Below are 18,146 nucleotides of genomic sequence, written 5' to 3'. Positions count from 1 at the left end.
CAAGAAGCTCATGGTGGGAAAGTGAGATTTCACCAGCAGATGGTCTCTGAGCCACACGGAATAAGAAAGCATGGATGGGTTGGGATCTCTGCCCCTGGAGGGACTGTCCACATCAGTGAAATCACTCTGCATGAAGGCCGGCTTTACTGCCTGGATGAGGTCAAGAGGTAGTCGCCAAACGCCCCTTTTTGGTCCCCTACGGTCCTCAGTGTCAATAAGTACCACATGTGAAATTCTCCATCCTCGGCTCATCGCATCTCAGTACCTGAAGGAACTGGGGAAAGCTCCTCCTAGGGAACAAAGCCTTCAGTGTGACCATGTTCCCTATCCCATGTCTACATCAGGGGAAGATGCCCCTGAAAAGTACCCCAGCCTCAGGATTCAGCCTGGAAACTATGGAGGCTGGAGAGGGCAGTTCCTAGGACATCATCCTTTTTTCTCTACTGGGAGAGGGCCAGATCCTACATATACACATACTGTATAATATACACACATCTCCATATACCTGTATCCATGCCTCTTCCTGAGTTCAAATCTGGCCTCAGATCTCACAAGATACAGCTGGTATCCCAAAGAGATTTAAAAAAAAGAAAAAGAAAAAGACTTTTATGTACAAAAATATCTATAGCAGCTCTTTTAGTGGTACAAAGAATTGGAAATTGAGGAATGCCCATTGTTAGAGAATTAATGAACAAATTGTGTTATATGATTGCTGGAATACTATTGTACTATGAGAAATGACAAGTAGGATGCGCTCTGAAAAACTTAGAAAGACTTACATGATTCGGTGCAAAGTGGAATGAACAGAAGCAGGAAAACACTGTATACAGGAACAGCAAAATTGTATGATGACCAACTATGAATGACTAAATTATTCCCAGTCATACAATGATCCAAGACCAAAAAAATAAATAAATAAATGAAAAACCCCTACTGTCACCCAATAACTTCTCAGTTTCCCTTATCTCCATATAAAACCGTTCTAGTCAGCAGGACAGGATATAGTGACTCCTATAGTCATCAAGTTGGAAGGGCCCTGATTGCCCGTGGTTGAAGTATTAGGTAACCAGAAAACCATTTCAACAGATATCAATGAGATCTTGGGGGTTTTCTTGACTTTTAGAAAAAATTTATGCTTATTACAAAAGGCAAAGGGAATCCTGGTAGGTAAAATGCATTATTGTTGAAAATCTTAAAGTTCTATGAAAACATCAGCTTTATTATTTAATATTAGTCCTATACTTGAAGCCCTTCCTGCATGGAACCCACAAGGAATTTTTTTCTCCTCTGAGAACACTTGCCCTAACTAATAGGAAAATATTTTTTCTGCAAGTTGCAGGTAGAAGACTGGGCAACCTCAATAATAATTTGCATCTCTTAAATTTTGCCAAGTGCTCTCCTAATAGCAATCTGGGAGAAATAGGCACTGTAAGTATTATCATCCCCATTTTATGGATGAGAAAATTAAGGCACAGAGAGACACAACACTTTACCAAAAGTCACACAGCTAATAAATATTGGATCCAGGATTGCATTCCAAGATTCCTTGACTCCAAGCCTAGTTCTCTTTGTTCTGGAAACATTGACACAGATCGCTGACAGTGAGAACATCCTAGAGAATTGTTAATAGGTAATAAGAGTTGTCATGGATTTAGGCTGTCCCCAAAATCTTGAGGTTTAAAATCACATGAAGACTTTTAGGACACCTGAATAGTGAATTTTAAGATTTGCAAAGCACTTTACAGACCTTCTCTCATTTTAGTGAGAGTTTGCTGCCTCAGAGTACTGTACTTGTATTCAGGAAAACCCAGGTTTGAATTTCACATTAGACACCAGCTGTGTGATCCTGGGCAAGATACTTCCAAGTCTCTTTGTGTCTCATCAGTTAAAAAAAAAATAAGCAGATTTTCCTCCCACACCTTTAAAGTTCCTCCCATTTCCAAATCTATGACCCTCATAACAACCTGTGAGTGAAATAAAAGATGTATCCTTGTCCCCATTTTACAGATGAGGCTCAAGTGCAAGGCAGCTAGTACCAAAGGTTCAAATTTGAATCCAAAGGTTCCTGACTCAGAGCACAGAACATCATCCACTTTGCCAAAGCTTTTTAAACTGTGGGTTGTGACCTCATGAGGGGTCTCATAATAAGTGAATTCATGAGGGGTTGTGAAATTATAATAAATTATCAGGATTAGTACCTATATACTAAATTATTATATTACTAAATATATTATTTAAATTATATATATATATATGTTTATATATATAAATTATTTAAATAATATATTAAAATATTATATTACTAAAAATCAGTAAATCAGTACCTTTATACCTGGAGTTGCATAAATATTTCTTGGGCAAAAAGGGGTTCCAAATGGGAAAAGTTTAAATAAACACTACACTATGTCAGAATGAGAAAAGTCATCTCAGTCAAAAAATCAGGGGAAAGATTTCTTTTAAAGTAGAACAAGGAGTTTATATATCTGGAATTGCGTGAAAATTTCTCGGGCAAAAAGGTTGTAAGTGGGAAAAATTTAAGAAGCCCTACACTGTGTCAGAGTGAGAAAAGTCATCTCAGTTGAAAAATCAGGGGAAATTTTAAAGTAGAACAAGAAGTCTGCAAAGTGTTCATTTGGACTTAATCCTTGTGATGGTAGAGAGGGCAGCATGGGGGTTAGTGGTGGGAAGCCCACTCTTGGGGGATTCTGTTCTTTGGAGGGATCTTCAGCCTTGCTGCACATGCACTCCCCAGACTAGAACCCACCGGGTCTGTTTGCAGGATGCCAGGCCACAGGAGCACTCCCTCCCTCTCCCCAAGAGCTATTTCCAAGCAGTAGATAGTTCCCACTGATCCTTACCAGCTCAGCCTAAACCTAGGATGGGGCAACTAGAGCTTTGTTCCAGGGTGTCAGAATTCAGAGGCACAAAAATAATGACCACAAAATTAAAGATCACATACTTCTTTCCATCCCTTCTTCCCGGGCCCGGCCTTCTTGTCTCCAGCATAACCTGTAGCAGCACCCTAACAATTTTCCCTAGAGTATGCCTCAGCTGAATTTGTCTTAAAATTCGGGAGAGCAGGGGCGCCCCTTCTATTTGCCCCAGGCCGAATGCGGCCCCCGCAGCTGGGGCTGGCCCAGCCCCTTCTCCAGGGGCCCCTGCCTGGGGATGTGGGAGAAAGGGAGTCAGAGACAAGTGTCTGCACCCCTTCGCCGCAGTCTGCTTCCCCCACCCAAGCTGACACATCCCCTGGAATGGGGCGTTTGCCTGCAGATGGAACTCCCCCGAGCTCAGGCAGTCGTGATCAGTCACCCCCGTTTGCCCAGGACTGCTAGGAAACCGGGAACAGCACAAAGATGCACATTGTTCTCCCCTCCCCCTACCTTTGACCTGAGGGAAAGTTACCCAAGCAATGAATCAGCTGGCTCCTGAGGAGCTGGAGGGGAACATCTAGGGGGAAGCTGCTCCAAGGGCAATAATGTGGGGAGGGGGGAAGGAAATGAGGTGAACGAGCACTAATTAAGCGCCTACTGTTTGCCAGCTGCTGAAAGGTCATCTTATTTGATTCTCATAACTTGTGAGATACATGTTATTATGATCGTTTTACCATAAAAGTGGAGCAACTGAGGTTAAGTACTTGTGCAGGATAATGCAGCTAATCGGTATCTGAGGGAGGATTTGAACTGAAGTCTCCTTGACTCCTTGCCCAGTGCTCTACCAATGTGCTATCCGGGTGCCTATGGCTCTAGCAACTGGGGGGAGAGAGATCGGGACAGACTGTAAGATGTAGGTTTTCAGCTGAGTTTTAAAAGAAATTGAGAATTAGATGCAGAAGTGAGGAAAAGAAGGCATTCCGGGCATGGGGCACAGCCAGGGCAAAGATGCAGAGGTAAGAAGTGGGCTGTGGGGTGCAACAAAGCTGCTCCGGCTGCTCCAAGGGGACTGGGATGTCCTAGGTCACAGGTAGCTGATGAGAAGCCTCCTGGGGAGCACCATAAGGTACAGAGCACCAGGTCCGGAGTCAAGGGTTCCTGAGTTCAAATCCAACTCATTTACTATGACCCTGGTTAATTCACTTACCCCTTTTTGCCTCAGTTTCCTCATCTGTAAAATGAGCTGGAGAAGGCAACGGCAAACCCCTCCAGTGTCTCTGCCAAGAAAACCCCAAAATGGGTCATGAAAAGTTGGACACGACTGAACAACAGGTTATAAGAGGTTTAAATGCTAGAGGGGCAGTTTGTATTTAAGCCCTGAGGGAAAAGGGGAATGAAATCCAGGCGTCCCCACCTCTGTAAAGCCTTCCCTGACCCCCATGTCTTCTCAACATTGCCACAGTCCCTCTCCGTGGTCTGATCTCAGGGTCCCTCTTAGGTCCCCCTCTGGGTTATTTGTAAATACAGCTCCTTCCCCTCCCACCAGTTTTCCTTTGTAAGCTCCACAGAGGACTGGCTTTGCGCTCAGGACAACCCGGGGTTAAAATCCCACATCAAGTGCTTGCTGGCCGTGAAACTGGGCAGGTCATTTGACTCAAGCCTCCCTTGGTTCAAATGAGAGAGAGAGAGAAAGAAGGAGACAGAGACAGAGATCGAGAGACATTCAAAGAGACAGACAGAGAGACAGAGAGAGAAAGAGAGAGAGACAGAGAGAGACAGAGGCAGAGAGAGAGACAGAGACACAATGATACAGAGACAGAGAGAGACACAGAGAGAGAGAGAAAGAGACAGAGACAGAGAGAAGGAAGAAGGGAGAGTGTGTGTACACATACATATATGTTGTACATGTGTATACATGCATATATATACACACTACATATATGTGTGCATATATATAATACTCAGCAAACTTGAAAGCACTGTCAACATAGTTTTTTTTTAATTGTACTTTACACATAGTAGGGGCTTAATTAATATACTTCAGCTGAATTAATGGAAGTAGCATGGAAAAGAAAAAGAAAAAAGATATCTAGAAAAAGATTTAAGAAGAAAGATAGGGAGAGGGAAAGATAAACAGAAGAGAAAAGAGGGAAGAGATAATGAAGGGAAGGGGGAGAAAAAAAGATACAAAAAGAGAAACAGGGGAACAGGGAAAAGAGGTAAAGATAGAAGGAGAGAAACAGGAGAGAAAGGGAGAGGAAGTCAAAGAGACATGGAAGAGAAAGAAAGGTGGAGAAAGCTAGAGACAGAGAGGAGGAGATAGCAGAAACAGAAAGAGGGAGAGAAGGAGGAAAGAGGCCGGGGGAAAGGAAAACAGAGAAAGCTAGAGAAATAAAATAGGAAAAAAAAGATCAGGGTTAGAAGGAGAGAGAAAGAGAAATGGAGAGACAAGGAGAAAAGAGGCAAGGGGAAAAAGAAGAGAGACAAAGAAATAGAAAGAAGGGAGATGGGAGAGACAGATTAAAGGGGGAAGAGAGAGGCAAAAAAGGAGAAGAGGAGAAAATGAGAAACAAAGAGAGAAATGAGAAACTGAGGCACAGGGAGGTGACCTGCTCAAAATCACATAGACAGTAAGTATCAGACAATAAAACATTTTTCATTCCTGTTCAGAAGAGTGGGAGGGAGACCACTCAGGTAGAATGTTATAAACTTTATCAAGAAGTAAGGAAATAAGCATTTATTAAGCTCCTACTGTGTGCCAAGCACTGTGCTTAGCACTTTACAAATGTTATCTCTTTTGAGCCCATCTTGCTATTAATATCTCCATTTTACAGATGAGTAAATTGAGGCAGATAAGAGGTAAAGTGATTTGGCTAGTGTCGCAGAGCTAATAACTGAGAATTTTCTTGACTCCAGACTTAGCACTCTATCCACTGAACCATTTTGCAGCTTTTAGGGATCATAGCCAGTTGTTTTTGCTTCCCTACTTTTTCATGATTACAGAGAGGGTTTGCTTCTAGGGAAGGAGAGGGTGGGACTGCAATTTTTATAAAAACAAGAGTCATCAATAAGACATTAAAAAGAAACATAATTACTGCTTTTTTCTCTTCAGCTTACTACCTACCCTTTCCCATTACCCATTTTTCCCCTTTAGTATTTAAAATGGGGCACTGAATTTTGATCTTTGCTTTTGCAACCTAGCTAGTGTTCCAGGTCTATCCCACCATGTTCTATAATCCACAGGACTGCGTTGCCTAAAGCGGCCCTTTCTTTCCTTTCCCTGCCTCCCCTCTTCTTACCTCTCCTTCCTGGAACCATCTCCTTCATGTCACTTCATGTTTCCTCCCTTACAATCCTACAGAGGCAACAAGTATCAACTTTGGAACAAGTCTCTGCCACACAGAATCCACAGAATTTTAGGCTCGGGAAGGACCTTGGTGGCCATCTAGCCCAGTGGGCACCTGAACAAGAATTCCCCTTCCCAACATTGCCAAGTCTTCATCCAGTCTTTCCCCAAAAATGAATGAAAGAGGACCTGGGGTCACTTTTAACTTATGTGGACAATGTCTGATCATAAACACGCTGGGAAGGCCCCAGATTTCGGTAAAATGTCAAAAATGAGATTGTTTACTTATTTGCTAATTGTCTCTGATTATAAGAGAAAATTTCCAGCCACTTAAAATGAATAAATGGATGATTTTTAAATGAAATTGAGAGTGGTTCCCAGCATTCTAAATGTGACCCTGTGGCATCAATTAACCACCCAGAAAATGGGCCCATTGACCACAACCACGGTACTTTGTGGTTCTATCTACCAAACAGCTCTCTGAGAGTCTCCAGCCAATTGGCAATTATCGATCTCGCCAAGGACTGATACTTTGCTAATGCAGGCCCAGGAAGCCAGGGAATCCTCCAGGGTGTTTGGTTTGTTTGTTTCCTGTATTCAATTTTCTCAGGAAACACGGGTACAAGGTTGTATACCAAGATAGGACCTACACCGATACATCCCCTTTCCTCGGTCCGCTGGCCATGGCTACAACTCCTATACCTATCAGAAAGACCCAGATCCAAGGAAACTCAGAAAGAAACCCATGTTCTAAATGGAACTTCTGGTCTGATTGAGTTTGTGGCTCTAACTAGGACAGGGCAGTTGGGTTTTTTTCTCCAGGGTATCAACATTTAAGGGGGCCTCTTCCTCTCCACTGTCTCAAAACTAATAAACCCCATAATACAATGGTCTTCCACTAGTGTTCATTCCTTTAAGAATTGGATGGGGAGATAGGAAAAGCTTGGAGTTTGTGATTCATGAAGGATGGAATGAAACAAGATCTATGGTCAGAGGGTGCCCTACACCATACCTCCAAGTTGTCCAATGTACCATCGTTGTCCCCATACACATTCAACCCCCACAACGATAGTAATAGCTTTTGACCTGTATTAAAACTAAATTCCTAGTCATGCTTCTTCAAGGCTTAAAGAGTAACTAATAAATCCATCCTTATTGCCAAAGAAATCAACCCACAATTTAGAGCTTTATTCACTACACCACGGTGACTGTCGTTCAGACATTTCTGACTCAGTACCCCCATTGGGGGGTTTCTTGGCAAAGATACTGGAGTGTTCTCCATTTCCTTCTCCAGCTTATTTTACAGATGAGGAAACTGAGGCAAACAACTTGCCCAAGCTGGTGTTCTACCTACTCTATCGCCTCACTGCCTCTTGTTTCTTAACAGATAAATCAAGTGATTTAGCCAAAGTCACAAAGAAGAGAAAGAGCCAGGGGATGAAATCAGACTTCCTAACTCAGTTGCTAATTCTACGGTCGTCACCATCACATGGAGCAGCAAACTTCCATGGTGACTTCTTTTCCTGTAGGGAAAACATATTTAGAGTTATCGTTACCACTTCAGTAAATGGGCGCCCAAAATAGCCCGCTCATAGTCAGCCTTTCAGCTCCCATCTGCCAAAGTCAAATACTCTGACCACTGAAGAGGATGCTATGGCAAGAAGAGTGAGTCACAGCCCTCAGGAGGAAGCTGGCTGCTGCTTCAGATCTCCCACCACAGGCAGCCCAGACGGCCCACTCAGGAAGAAGCATCCTTGGAGCTAAAGCACCGGCAGCGTGGCCCTGCCTAGGTCTCCTCCAAGCCTCAGACTGAGAGGCAGCGAAGTGGACCTGCGGTCCGGAAAATCGGAGTTCAAATCCAGCCCCAGCCACGTCCTTGGAGGGACAAGTCACTTAATGTCTCTCTGCCCCAATTTGCCCATCTGTAAAATGGGGACAATAAGAGTACCCAATTCCCAAAGTTGTCAGGGTAAAAAAAAATGAGAATATTTGTGCAGTAGATAAAAAAATGATGGGCCTGAAATTAGAAGGGCCTCAGTTCAAATTCAGCCCTAGAAACTTCCTAGCTGGGCAAGGTGGTTAACCTTTGCCTCTGTTTTTTTAACTGTAAAATGGGGATAATACACTACCTAGCTCACAGGGTTGTCGTAAAGATCAGGTGAGATAATATTTGTAAAAAAGTGCTCAGCTCATTTTGGTAGTTGTTATTATTCAGTCATGTTAGACTCTTTGTGACCCCATTTGGGATTTATTTGGCAAAGATACTAGAGTGGTTTGTCATTTTCCTTCTTCAGTTCATTGTACAGATGGGGAAACTGAGGCAAAAAAAAGGTTAAGTGACCTGCCTGGGGTCACACACCTAGGAAGAATCTGAAGACAGATTTGAACTCATTTCTTCCTGTCTCCATGTCCAGTGTTCTATCCACTATATCACATAGTAGTATTGAATACTTATGTAAATACTTCCTTCCCTTCTTCATTCCTATGTGTAAAGTGTTTTGCAAATTCCAAATAGCTACATAATACTAGTATTAAGTCCTGTGGTTCTGAATTACAGATTTAGGAGGCTGTAGGAGGAAAGGGGAAAGGGGAAAGGGAAATGAAAGGAAAGGGATAAGCATATATATGTGTATATACATATTCATACATATATGTGTGTGCATGTGTATATATATATGTGGTAATGATAATTCTTCCTGTCTCTCTCTCCATATATATACACATATATACACACACACAATTAATCTATTTATATTTTTATTTATTTAGTTTACTATATTATATATAATATTGTATATTTTTATTTATTCTTTTGCAGGCACTGAGTTAAGTACTTTACAAGTGCTAGGAACACAAATAAAATAGTTAGCCCCTGCTCTGGGAGAGCATCTATAAGAGGGTCCAGCCACAAGTTCTGTGGAAAGGTCTCACAATGCAGCAATAAAGTGGATGGTAATTCTCTTCCTCAGTCTCATTTCCACTTCTACAAATCCATTTCTGATACTGAAGCACTTGCTAGTTGCAAGGACTTTGATGGCAAGAGCAAGGATTTTACAGCTGTTGTGATTTCTGCATAATGCAAAATTAGGCACCTCGATTAACAAACCTTTCTAAAAGGGTTCTTTTCGTTCGATAATTCACTCTTTGCCTCCAACTGTGGCAGCGTGGCTAGAGTGAAGTGATGAAGACCCTTCATTCAAATCCTCCCTCTGACAGCCTTTAGCTGTAGGACTGTGAACAAGTCCCTTAGCCTATCAAACCTTATTGCTCCTGTGTAAGATCTTACAGATAAGCTGAAAGACTAAGAGAATCAGGATGACATTTATTAGTGAAGAGAGAATCAATCTCAAAGTCTAGATAGCATCGAATCAAATTCCACTTCTAATAATCCTGATAGATGATATTGGGCAAACTCCCCCAAGCAATTCCATAAAACCAGCAGCTGCAGTCTAGGGGTTAATCTGTATTAGAAGTGCCCGACACTAATGAAGCACAGGTATGAACAAAAAAGAAATGAATGAATAAATGCCATGAATGAGTGGATGACTGAATAAGCAAAAATAAATAAAAGTATGGGATTAGAAGATAGTTCGTTTTCATTTTCAATTTAACTCTTTGACTTTGTAAATAAATAAATGACGAAGGTAACTTGATTTTAGAGCTAGGAGAGATATTGTAGAACCTATTTTCCAGGCTAAATTCATTTCAACAAGTACTAATTAAGCACCCACTGTGTTCAAGGCACCATGCTAAGATGCTGATAATACAAAAAGAAAAACAACAGTCCTTACTGGATTATGTTATAATAATAATATCTGATTTTTTTTCTTTTTAGCATTTTTTACATCAATTATCTTCTCAAAGTCCTCTTAGGCACTCCAGGCAAAATTATCTCTATTATAGATCTCAGAAAACAGGCACTGGGAGTGATTTATCAATAGTTCCATATTTTAAGATTGTCAAAGGGGTGATTTGAACCCAGGACTTTTTTCTCTAAGTCAAGCACCCTTCCAGGAATATGACAAATACATCATAAAGGGCCGGACAAGACCTTAGAGGTCATCTCATTTTATAGATCTGCAAAGGGAGGCTCTGAGAGCTTAGCTGTCCTGCCCAAGGTCACTGAGGCAATAAGGATGAGAAATAGAATTCGCACTCGGGTTTTCTTTTCTCCAAGTTCAGTATTCTATCTAGCACACCAGCCCATCTAGTGCCTTCTCTCCATATATATACACATATATACACACACACAATTAATCTATTTATATTTTTATTTATATAGTTTACTATATTATATATAATATTGTATATTTTTATTTATTCTTTTGCAGGCACTGAGTTAAGTACTTTACAAGTGCTAGGAACACAAATAAAATAGTTAGCCCCTGCTCTGGGAGAGCATCTATAAGAGGATCCAGCCACAAGTTCTGTGGAAAGGTCTCACAATGCAGCAATAAAGTGGATGGTAATTCTCTTCCTCAGTCTCATTTCCACTTCTACAAATCCATTTCTGATACTGAAGCACTTGCTAGTTGCAAGGACTTTGATGGCAAGAGCAAGGATTTTACAGCTGTTGTGATTTCTGCATAATGCAAAATTAGGCACCTCGATTAACATACCTTTCTAAAAGGGTTCTTTTCGTTCGATAATTCACTCCTTGCCTCCAACTGCAGCAGCGTGGCTAGAGTGAAGTGATGAAGACCCTTCATTCAAATCCTCCCTCTGACAGCCTTTAGCTGTAGGACTGTGAACAAGTCCCTTACCCTATCAAACCTTATTGCTCCTGTGTAAGATCTTACAGATAAGCTGAAAGACTAAGAGAATCAGGATGACATTTATTAGTGAAGAGAGAATCAATCTCAAAGTCTAGATAGCATCGAATCAAATTCCACTTCTAATAATCCTGATAGATGATATTGGGCAAACTCCCCCAAGCAATTCCATAAAACCAGCAGCTGCAGTCTAGGGGTTAATCTGAATTAGAAGTGCCCGACACTAATGAAGTACAGGTATGAACAAAAAAGAAATGAATGAATGAATGCCATGAATGAGTGGATGACTGAATAAGCAAAAATAAATAAAAGTATGAGATTAGAAGATAGTTCGTTTTCATTTTCAATTTAACTCTTTGACTTTGTAAATAAATAAATGACGAAGGTAACTTGATTTTAGAGCTAGGAGAGATATTGTAGAACCTATTTTCCAGGCTAAATTCATTTCAACAAGTACTAATTAAGCACCCACTGTGTTCAAGGCACCATGCTAAGATGCTGATAATACAAAAAGAAAAACAACAGTCCTTACTGGATTATGTTATAATAATAATATCTGATTTTTTTTCTTTTTAGCATTTTTTACATCAATTATCTTCTCAAAGTCCTCTTAGGCACTCCAGGCAAAATTATCTCTATTATAGAACTCAGAAAACAGGCACTGGAAGTGATTTATCAATAGTTCCATATTTTAAGATTGTCAAAGGGGTGATTTGAACCCAGGACTTTTTTCTCTAAGTCAAGCACCCTTCCAGGAATATGACAAATACATCATAAAGGGCCAGACAAGACCTTAGAGGTCATTTCATTTTATAGATCTGCAAAGGGAGGCTCTGAGAGCTTAGCTGTCCTGCCCAAGGTCACTGAGGCAATAAGGATGAGAAATAGAATTCGCACTCGGGTTTTCTTTTCTCCAAGTTCAGTATTCTATCTAGCACACCATCCCATCTAGTGCCTTCTCTCCGTATATACAAAAATTTATAGTTAGATAACAAATTAAGCATTTTGTTTCATAGGGATCCTTGAAATCCTTTGATTTTAATTATCAAATAACTAAACATTTCCAGAATCCCCACTGAGCCAAACTTGATGTTTCAAGCATCTGAACCATCCTGTTTTACTTTGACTTCTAGTCATGTGGGGTCAAATCTGGACAAAAGAAAAGCCTCCAAGGGCAGACAGCAGCTAGGGACACCACCGGGTCACCTACCTTCTTTTTCTGCCTTGAACACCAGGGCCCCTGCCCCATTCAGAGAGCAGCTGCCCAAGCTGGTTTCCCCCTGCTCCAATCCCAGTTCCCAGGTGCCAGCCCTGCCCTTCTTCCTCTGGGAACCGAGAGTCCAAAAAGTCTCAAGGTATCCTGGCTTTTAGAGAACTTGCTTTCTCAGAACCCAAGTTCCTTCAGAGGAGCCCGAGGCTGTGTAAGGAGAGACACTCCACGGTCTGCTTTGCTGGGATCCTGGATCCTGGTACCTCCCTCCAGTTTCCCCCAGCACACAGACACATGCACAGACACACACACCTCTCCTGGGTTTCTTTGGATGCTCCAGTATCCTTGAACAGGAGAACAGCGACCAGTCTTTGAGGTATCCCCTTAGGTCCACAAGCCAAATGATCTGGCCCATCCGAAGTCCTAACGGAGGCAGTGCTACTCAGAAAGAACAAGATGCTCTGTTTCCATAGCCTCCTGCCGAACAGCAGCGATGTCTCAGGCAGAGGTGGGAAAAATTATCCCTTTCGTTCTCATTGACAAGTGGAAAAACACACAAGTCTCTCACCCACAGGAGTGCCAGCAGGAATCCCGATCGCCCCTCCGGCATCACTAGCTACAGATTGCCCAGCTTCCCTGGGGAGAGTCCAGATGCCCTGGAAGACATAAGAGCCGGCAAAGTGGGGGAGAGAATGGAGCTCCTGGGCCAGGAGAAATATCAGGGACAGGACAGGAGTTTTCTTGGAGAGTGCGTGAGTCTTCCCACCTCCACATAGGAGAGAGAGGCTGGTCTCTGAAGCTTACCCATCAAACTCCCAAACAGAGAAGGTGTTTGCCCAGTGCCCATCTAGGCAGTGAATTCCCTCCTCCCTGAGCCATTCAGAGAAATGTGTCATGCTTTTCCTGAGTACCCAGCTGCTGGCGCTTCTCTCCCTAACTATATATTTATATAAGAGATCATAGACTCATAAAGCTAGAGGTGGAAAGGGCTGCAGATGAGGAAACTGAGGCACAGAGAAGCATCAAAGGCAGAATTTGCACCCAGATCTTCTGACTTCAATAACAGCCCTTTTAATCTGCTATCTCTTTGTAGAGATAATAGAATGTAAACTTTTTGAGAGGAGGAACATTGCATATTTTTTGCTTATATTCCTAGCACCTGACAGTATCTGTGACATAAATACTCAGTGATTAATCCGAGTCTGAGTCCATTTTCATCCCTATCCAAGTTAGAAAAATAAAGAGTTTTGATGTCATAGCTCAGATTTAGGGTTGGAAAATCTCTCTTGCCCTCAGTTACTTTATAAAATGGAGACGATAGTTCCCATCTCACAGGGTTGTTGGATCAAAAGAGACAGCATATAAAAAGCACTTTGAAAACCTTAAAATGCTATAGAAGCGCTAGGATTATTATCAATTATAATAGCTAATAATCTGTGTGGCCCCATGTGGCTTATTCCAGCCTCAGAATGAGAGGCTCCTGCCTCCTAGTTATAATCAGAACGTTTCAGTCATTATTAATCCTCTATCTCCAGTGATGAAACTCTCCAGCCCCACTTATAGTCAAAGACTTTTTTGAGGAAAACTGCCTGAGGATGTGTCAAATCAGGAAACTATTCATTTCTCCAACCCATCTGGAGAGCAACTGTCATAAGTCTTCTGAAACTAAGTGGGGGAAAACAGGGCAACCGTGGTGTTGCAAGCAGAGTACACAGACTGAAATAGAGCTGGGGCTCATGGAGTCTCTGTTCTGTCCAATCCAAATCCATTGCCTTCTTCTTGATCCAGATTTAGGTCCTTCCCTGTCTTTTAGAACCATCAGAATCCCGGAAGATCAGAAGTGAAAGGGACATCAGAGGCTATCCAGTCCAATATTTATATGCTTATATAAGAAACCTTGTCATGGTCTGGCTTTGAAGTCAGGGGAAGTGGGTTCGAATTCTGACTGTCATTATCTGTGTGACATTGGGCAAGTCCCTGGACCTATCTGGGACTCAATTCCCTCCTATATAAGAGGGAGAACCTCCCAGGCTTCTAGTTCTAGATATAGGGTGCTATAATTCTTTAATTTAACCTCTTTGAGACTCAGTTTCCTCATCTGTAAAATGATATGGCCGGACTTAGAGCTTCTAAAGTCCCTTCTAGCTCTGTCTACATGTTTAGGATTTTATGATAAAACAGCTCAGGTGATGCATTTTGCACACATCAACTCATTTGCTCTTTGCAATAGCCCTGAGAGAGGGCTGCTATCATTCCTCTGATTTTATAGAAGAGGAAACCAGTTGATACACATGGAAGGTCACAGACTTCCAAGAGAACCGTTTCACCCCATTTTTTACAGGTGAGGAAACTGAGACCCAGAGGAGTGAAACATCTCACCCAAATTCAAGCAGGTAATAAGAGGCAGACCTGAGATTGAAACCTAGATCCTCTGCCTCTGAAGCCCAAGCTCTTTCACTATATCAGGGCACCTATCAATACTAATGATAGGCTACAGGGGTCCTCAAACTTTTTAAATAGGGGGCCAGTTCACTGTCCCTCAGACTGTTGGAGGGCCAGACGATAGTAAAAACAAAAACTTTGTTTTGTGGGCCTTTAAATAAAGAAACTTCATAGCTCTGGGTGAGGGGGATAATCGTCCTCAGCTGCCGCATCTGGCCCCAGGGCTGTAGTTTGAGGACCCCTGTTAGAGTACTTTAAGGTTTACAAAGTACAACAGATAGCCAGAAACAAACTCCTGAGTCTCAGCTTTCTGAGGCAGCTAAGTGGCATCTGTCTCACAGGATTATTCTAAAGATAAAACAAAATAAGTGCATATAGTAAGTGCACAATAAATGCCTGTTGCCTTCCTTCGTGATTGTAAGTTATCACCTAACTACCTCTGAAACACAAATCTGCTCAAGAAGCCTCACTGATTCCTGATCTCCCTTAGCATAAAATCTGAATTCTGTTTGGCATTTAAGGCCCTTTTCAATCTGTTTCTATGCTTCTTTTAGATTTGAGCTCCTTGAGGGCAGGGGCTACCTTTCTTTTTATTGACTGTATCCCTAATTCTTGGCACCATAGCTGGCATATAGTAGGTGATTAATATATGTTTATTGGATTACATTTCAAGATGATTACAAATTGTTCTTCCTCACATTCTTAAACCCCTTCAGAACCTGCCCCTCTCCTTTTCTGGGGAGGCAAACAGGATTAAGTGGCTTGCCCATGATCACAGTTAGTAAATGAACTATTTGAATTCAGAGTTAGTGCTCTCTTCCAGGGCCAAGATCTATTCCCTGTACCACCTAGCCACTCTTTCCAGTCTTTTTACATCTTACTTATTTGTTGTTCCATCATTTCAATTGTGTCTGATGCCCTTCATGACTGTATTTGGGGTTTTCTTTCCCGAGTATCTCTGGGGAGATTTGTTATTACTTTCTCCAACTCATTTTACAGATAAGGAAACAGAGGCAAACAGGGTGAAGTGACTTGCTTGGGATCATACAACTAATAAGTGTCTGAGTGTGGATTTGAACTCAGGAAAATGAGTCTTCCTGATTCTAGCCCCAGTACTCTGGGCACTGAGCTGCCCCTCACTTCCTAATGTCCCCAACTAACTTTTAGGACAGTGACACTGGCCACTTGATTATTCTACAAGCAAGACCCTCAATCTCTCAGCTTTAGGGCATTTTCTCTGGCTGTCCCTCCACCTAAAATGTTCTCTTCCTCCTCGTGTCCTCCTAGTGTCCCTGGCTTTCTTTAGGTCTCAACTAAAATATCTCCCCATCTACAGGATGTCTTTCCCATATTCCTTCCTTCTGAGATAAAGTGCTACCTATTTCAAGAGACCTTTCCTGATTCCCCTAAGTGTTAGAAATTCATTAAAATCACTGTGCATATGTGGATATGTTTGTGTATGTGTATATATAAATATTTATGGGTATGTGTGTATAAATATATATATGTATGTATAGATATGTGTATATGTACATTATGTGTGTATAAACATGTATATATGTGTGAATGTGTGTCTGTGTGTATAAACATATTGAATATGTATGAATACATGTGTATATATGTATAAACCTATTGTATATATGTATATAAATGTGTACATGTATGTATAAACATTATATGTGTGTATGTGCGTGTTATGTGTTTGTGTGTATATATGTGTGTATGTCTGTGTGTATTTCTTATGTGTACTTATCTATGAAAGTGTTCTATCCCCCTAGTAAATTATAAGCATTATGAAGGTGCTCATACTAATACGATAATTTAAATATACATAATCAATATATGCAAGCAATCATTTTATGTAAATATAAAATTTTAATAAAAGAAATAGTAGCTCACTTTTATACTGTTATCCCAGGCTTAGAGCCAGGGGATCTCCGAGAGGTGTTCTAATTCAGCCCACTCATTTTACAGATGAGGAAATGCAGCTCAGAAAAGCAAATGTACTCTTTCAAAGTCACCCAGCTAGTAAAAAGTAGATCAAAAATTAGAACCCAGGTCCTTGGACTCCAAATCTAGCATTATTTTCATTGAGAGGGATACGTGTCTTGAAGAGGCTGTGGAGCCTCAGTTTGTTCACCTGTACACATCTGATACCTGTATCCAGTTGACTGGCCGTATGTCTGGGAGGAGACTGGCTGTGAAGCTGAAATTATTGGCGTCTTCCTAAAAGGCCTGAGTCAGTTCTAACCATCCAGGGGTTTCCTTCCCCAGCAGCATCTGGGGAGAGACCACACTGTATGGGGAAAGGCCCCCGGACTCTATAGTCCCTGAGAAATGGGCTTCAGACTTTGGCCCTTTTCTTTTTTTGTCCGCTCCAGAAGAGGGTCCAGCACTGACCGTGGGAGTTTCAGGAGAGAGAATCCCAGGAAGCTGGACGTTGGAACCAGGTTGAACATCTTCAGGAGTGACCTTCAGCGCTCCAGCCCCGACTCAGACCAGTCATGACACATCTGGACATGAATGTGGAGGATCAATGCTAAGTAAGAAATGAGCTTAACTCCCCCAGAGACCAAGATGCTGCTGGGGGACAGAAGACCCAGGGGGTCTGGGGGGAAATGTCTGTTCTTTCCACACTGGAAGTAAATCCTTTTGTAAAACAAAAAAATGATGTCAAATGGTTCAATGGAAATGGGGGGAACCGCTGGTGGGGGCTCAAGCCGATGGCAGAGAAGAAGGTCCCTCTATGTAACTCTGAGATAGTGAGCCAGAGCACACTTGTTCCACGTGGAAATGGAGGAAATGTGACTGTTGTTGAGTAGACCTGAAATCAAGCCAAGCTGCTCTCTATGAGGTGGAGATATTTAAACAACCCAAATCCACCGGCCTCACTCCCAGAGCAGGGACCGCGGACCCGGGGAGCAGTCTGACAGCTGCTCCCGCGATGAGTAATGCATTGGCCAAGACGCCTCGCAGGAGTTGACTCGGCAAAGTTATTTTTAAACGTATTGTAGCATGGACACCTGAAAGCTGCTGGTGGCATTTCGGAGCACTGACAACCTAGGAGGAGCGACACTGCAGCCTCAGGTGGCCCGGGGCCTTCACTGGGCCCTAAAGTCTCTAAAGTCTCAGAAGCTGGCTCCATAGGCCCTTGGACAAGGACCAGTCACGGTGGCTCCTCCCCATCTCTCCTCTCCAGGCCTTCATAATGTTTGTCTCCCTCACCAGAATACCTGGTTTCCTTCAGGACTCGGCTCAAATTCTGCATTTGCCGATTCCTTCAGCCAGCACCTGCTCTCCCTCTCAGAACTACTCATTTTGCCGTATACTTAGATACATACGTATTGTTTATTAAAGCGTAAGCTTCTTGAGGGCAAAGTCTGTTGGACTTCTGCCTTGGTTTCCCTAGAGCTTTCCCCAATGTCTGGCACACATTTGGAACTTAACAGGTTGCTTGTTAATTGAGTATAAAATAACTTCATCACTCTGGGCCCCTCAGTCCC

General features: G+C 42.2%; 1 protein-coding gene across 7 annotated transcripts in view; it reads right to left on the bottom strand.

Annotated features, from left to right (window-relative positions):
- Positions 1–13,023, bottom strand: part of RIMBP2 (RIMS binding protein 2) — a 494,357-nt gene extending 481,334 nt beyond the window's left edge. For 2 of the 7 annotated variants that reach the window (XM_051972603.1, XM_051972606.1), the window contains exon 1: positions 12,514–13,022. The gene's annotated coding sequence lies outside the window, so the exon portion shown is untranslated. Of the gene's footprint in view, positions 1–12,513 lie in introns of all 7 variants that reach the window. The other 5 variants (XM_051972604.1, XM_051972605.1, XM_051972607.1 and 2 more) reach the window with 5 other exon arrangements.
- Positions 13,024–18,146: the final 5,123 nt, after the last annotated feature.

Source organism: Antechinus flavipes, chromosome 1 (genome assembly GCF_016432865.1).
Source record: "Antechinus flavipes isolate AdamAnt ecotype Samford, QLD, Australia chromosome 1, AdamAnt_v2, whole genome shotgun sequence".
NCBI lineage: Eukaryota > Metazoa > Chordata > Mammalia > Dasyuromorphia > Dasyuridae > Antechinus > Antechinus flavipes.
Note: the sequence above shows the minus strand (reverse complement) of the source record. Positions and strands in the feature narration are given on the sequence as shown.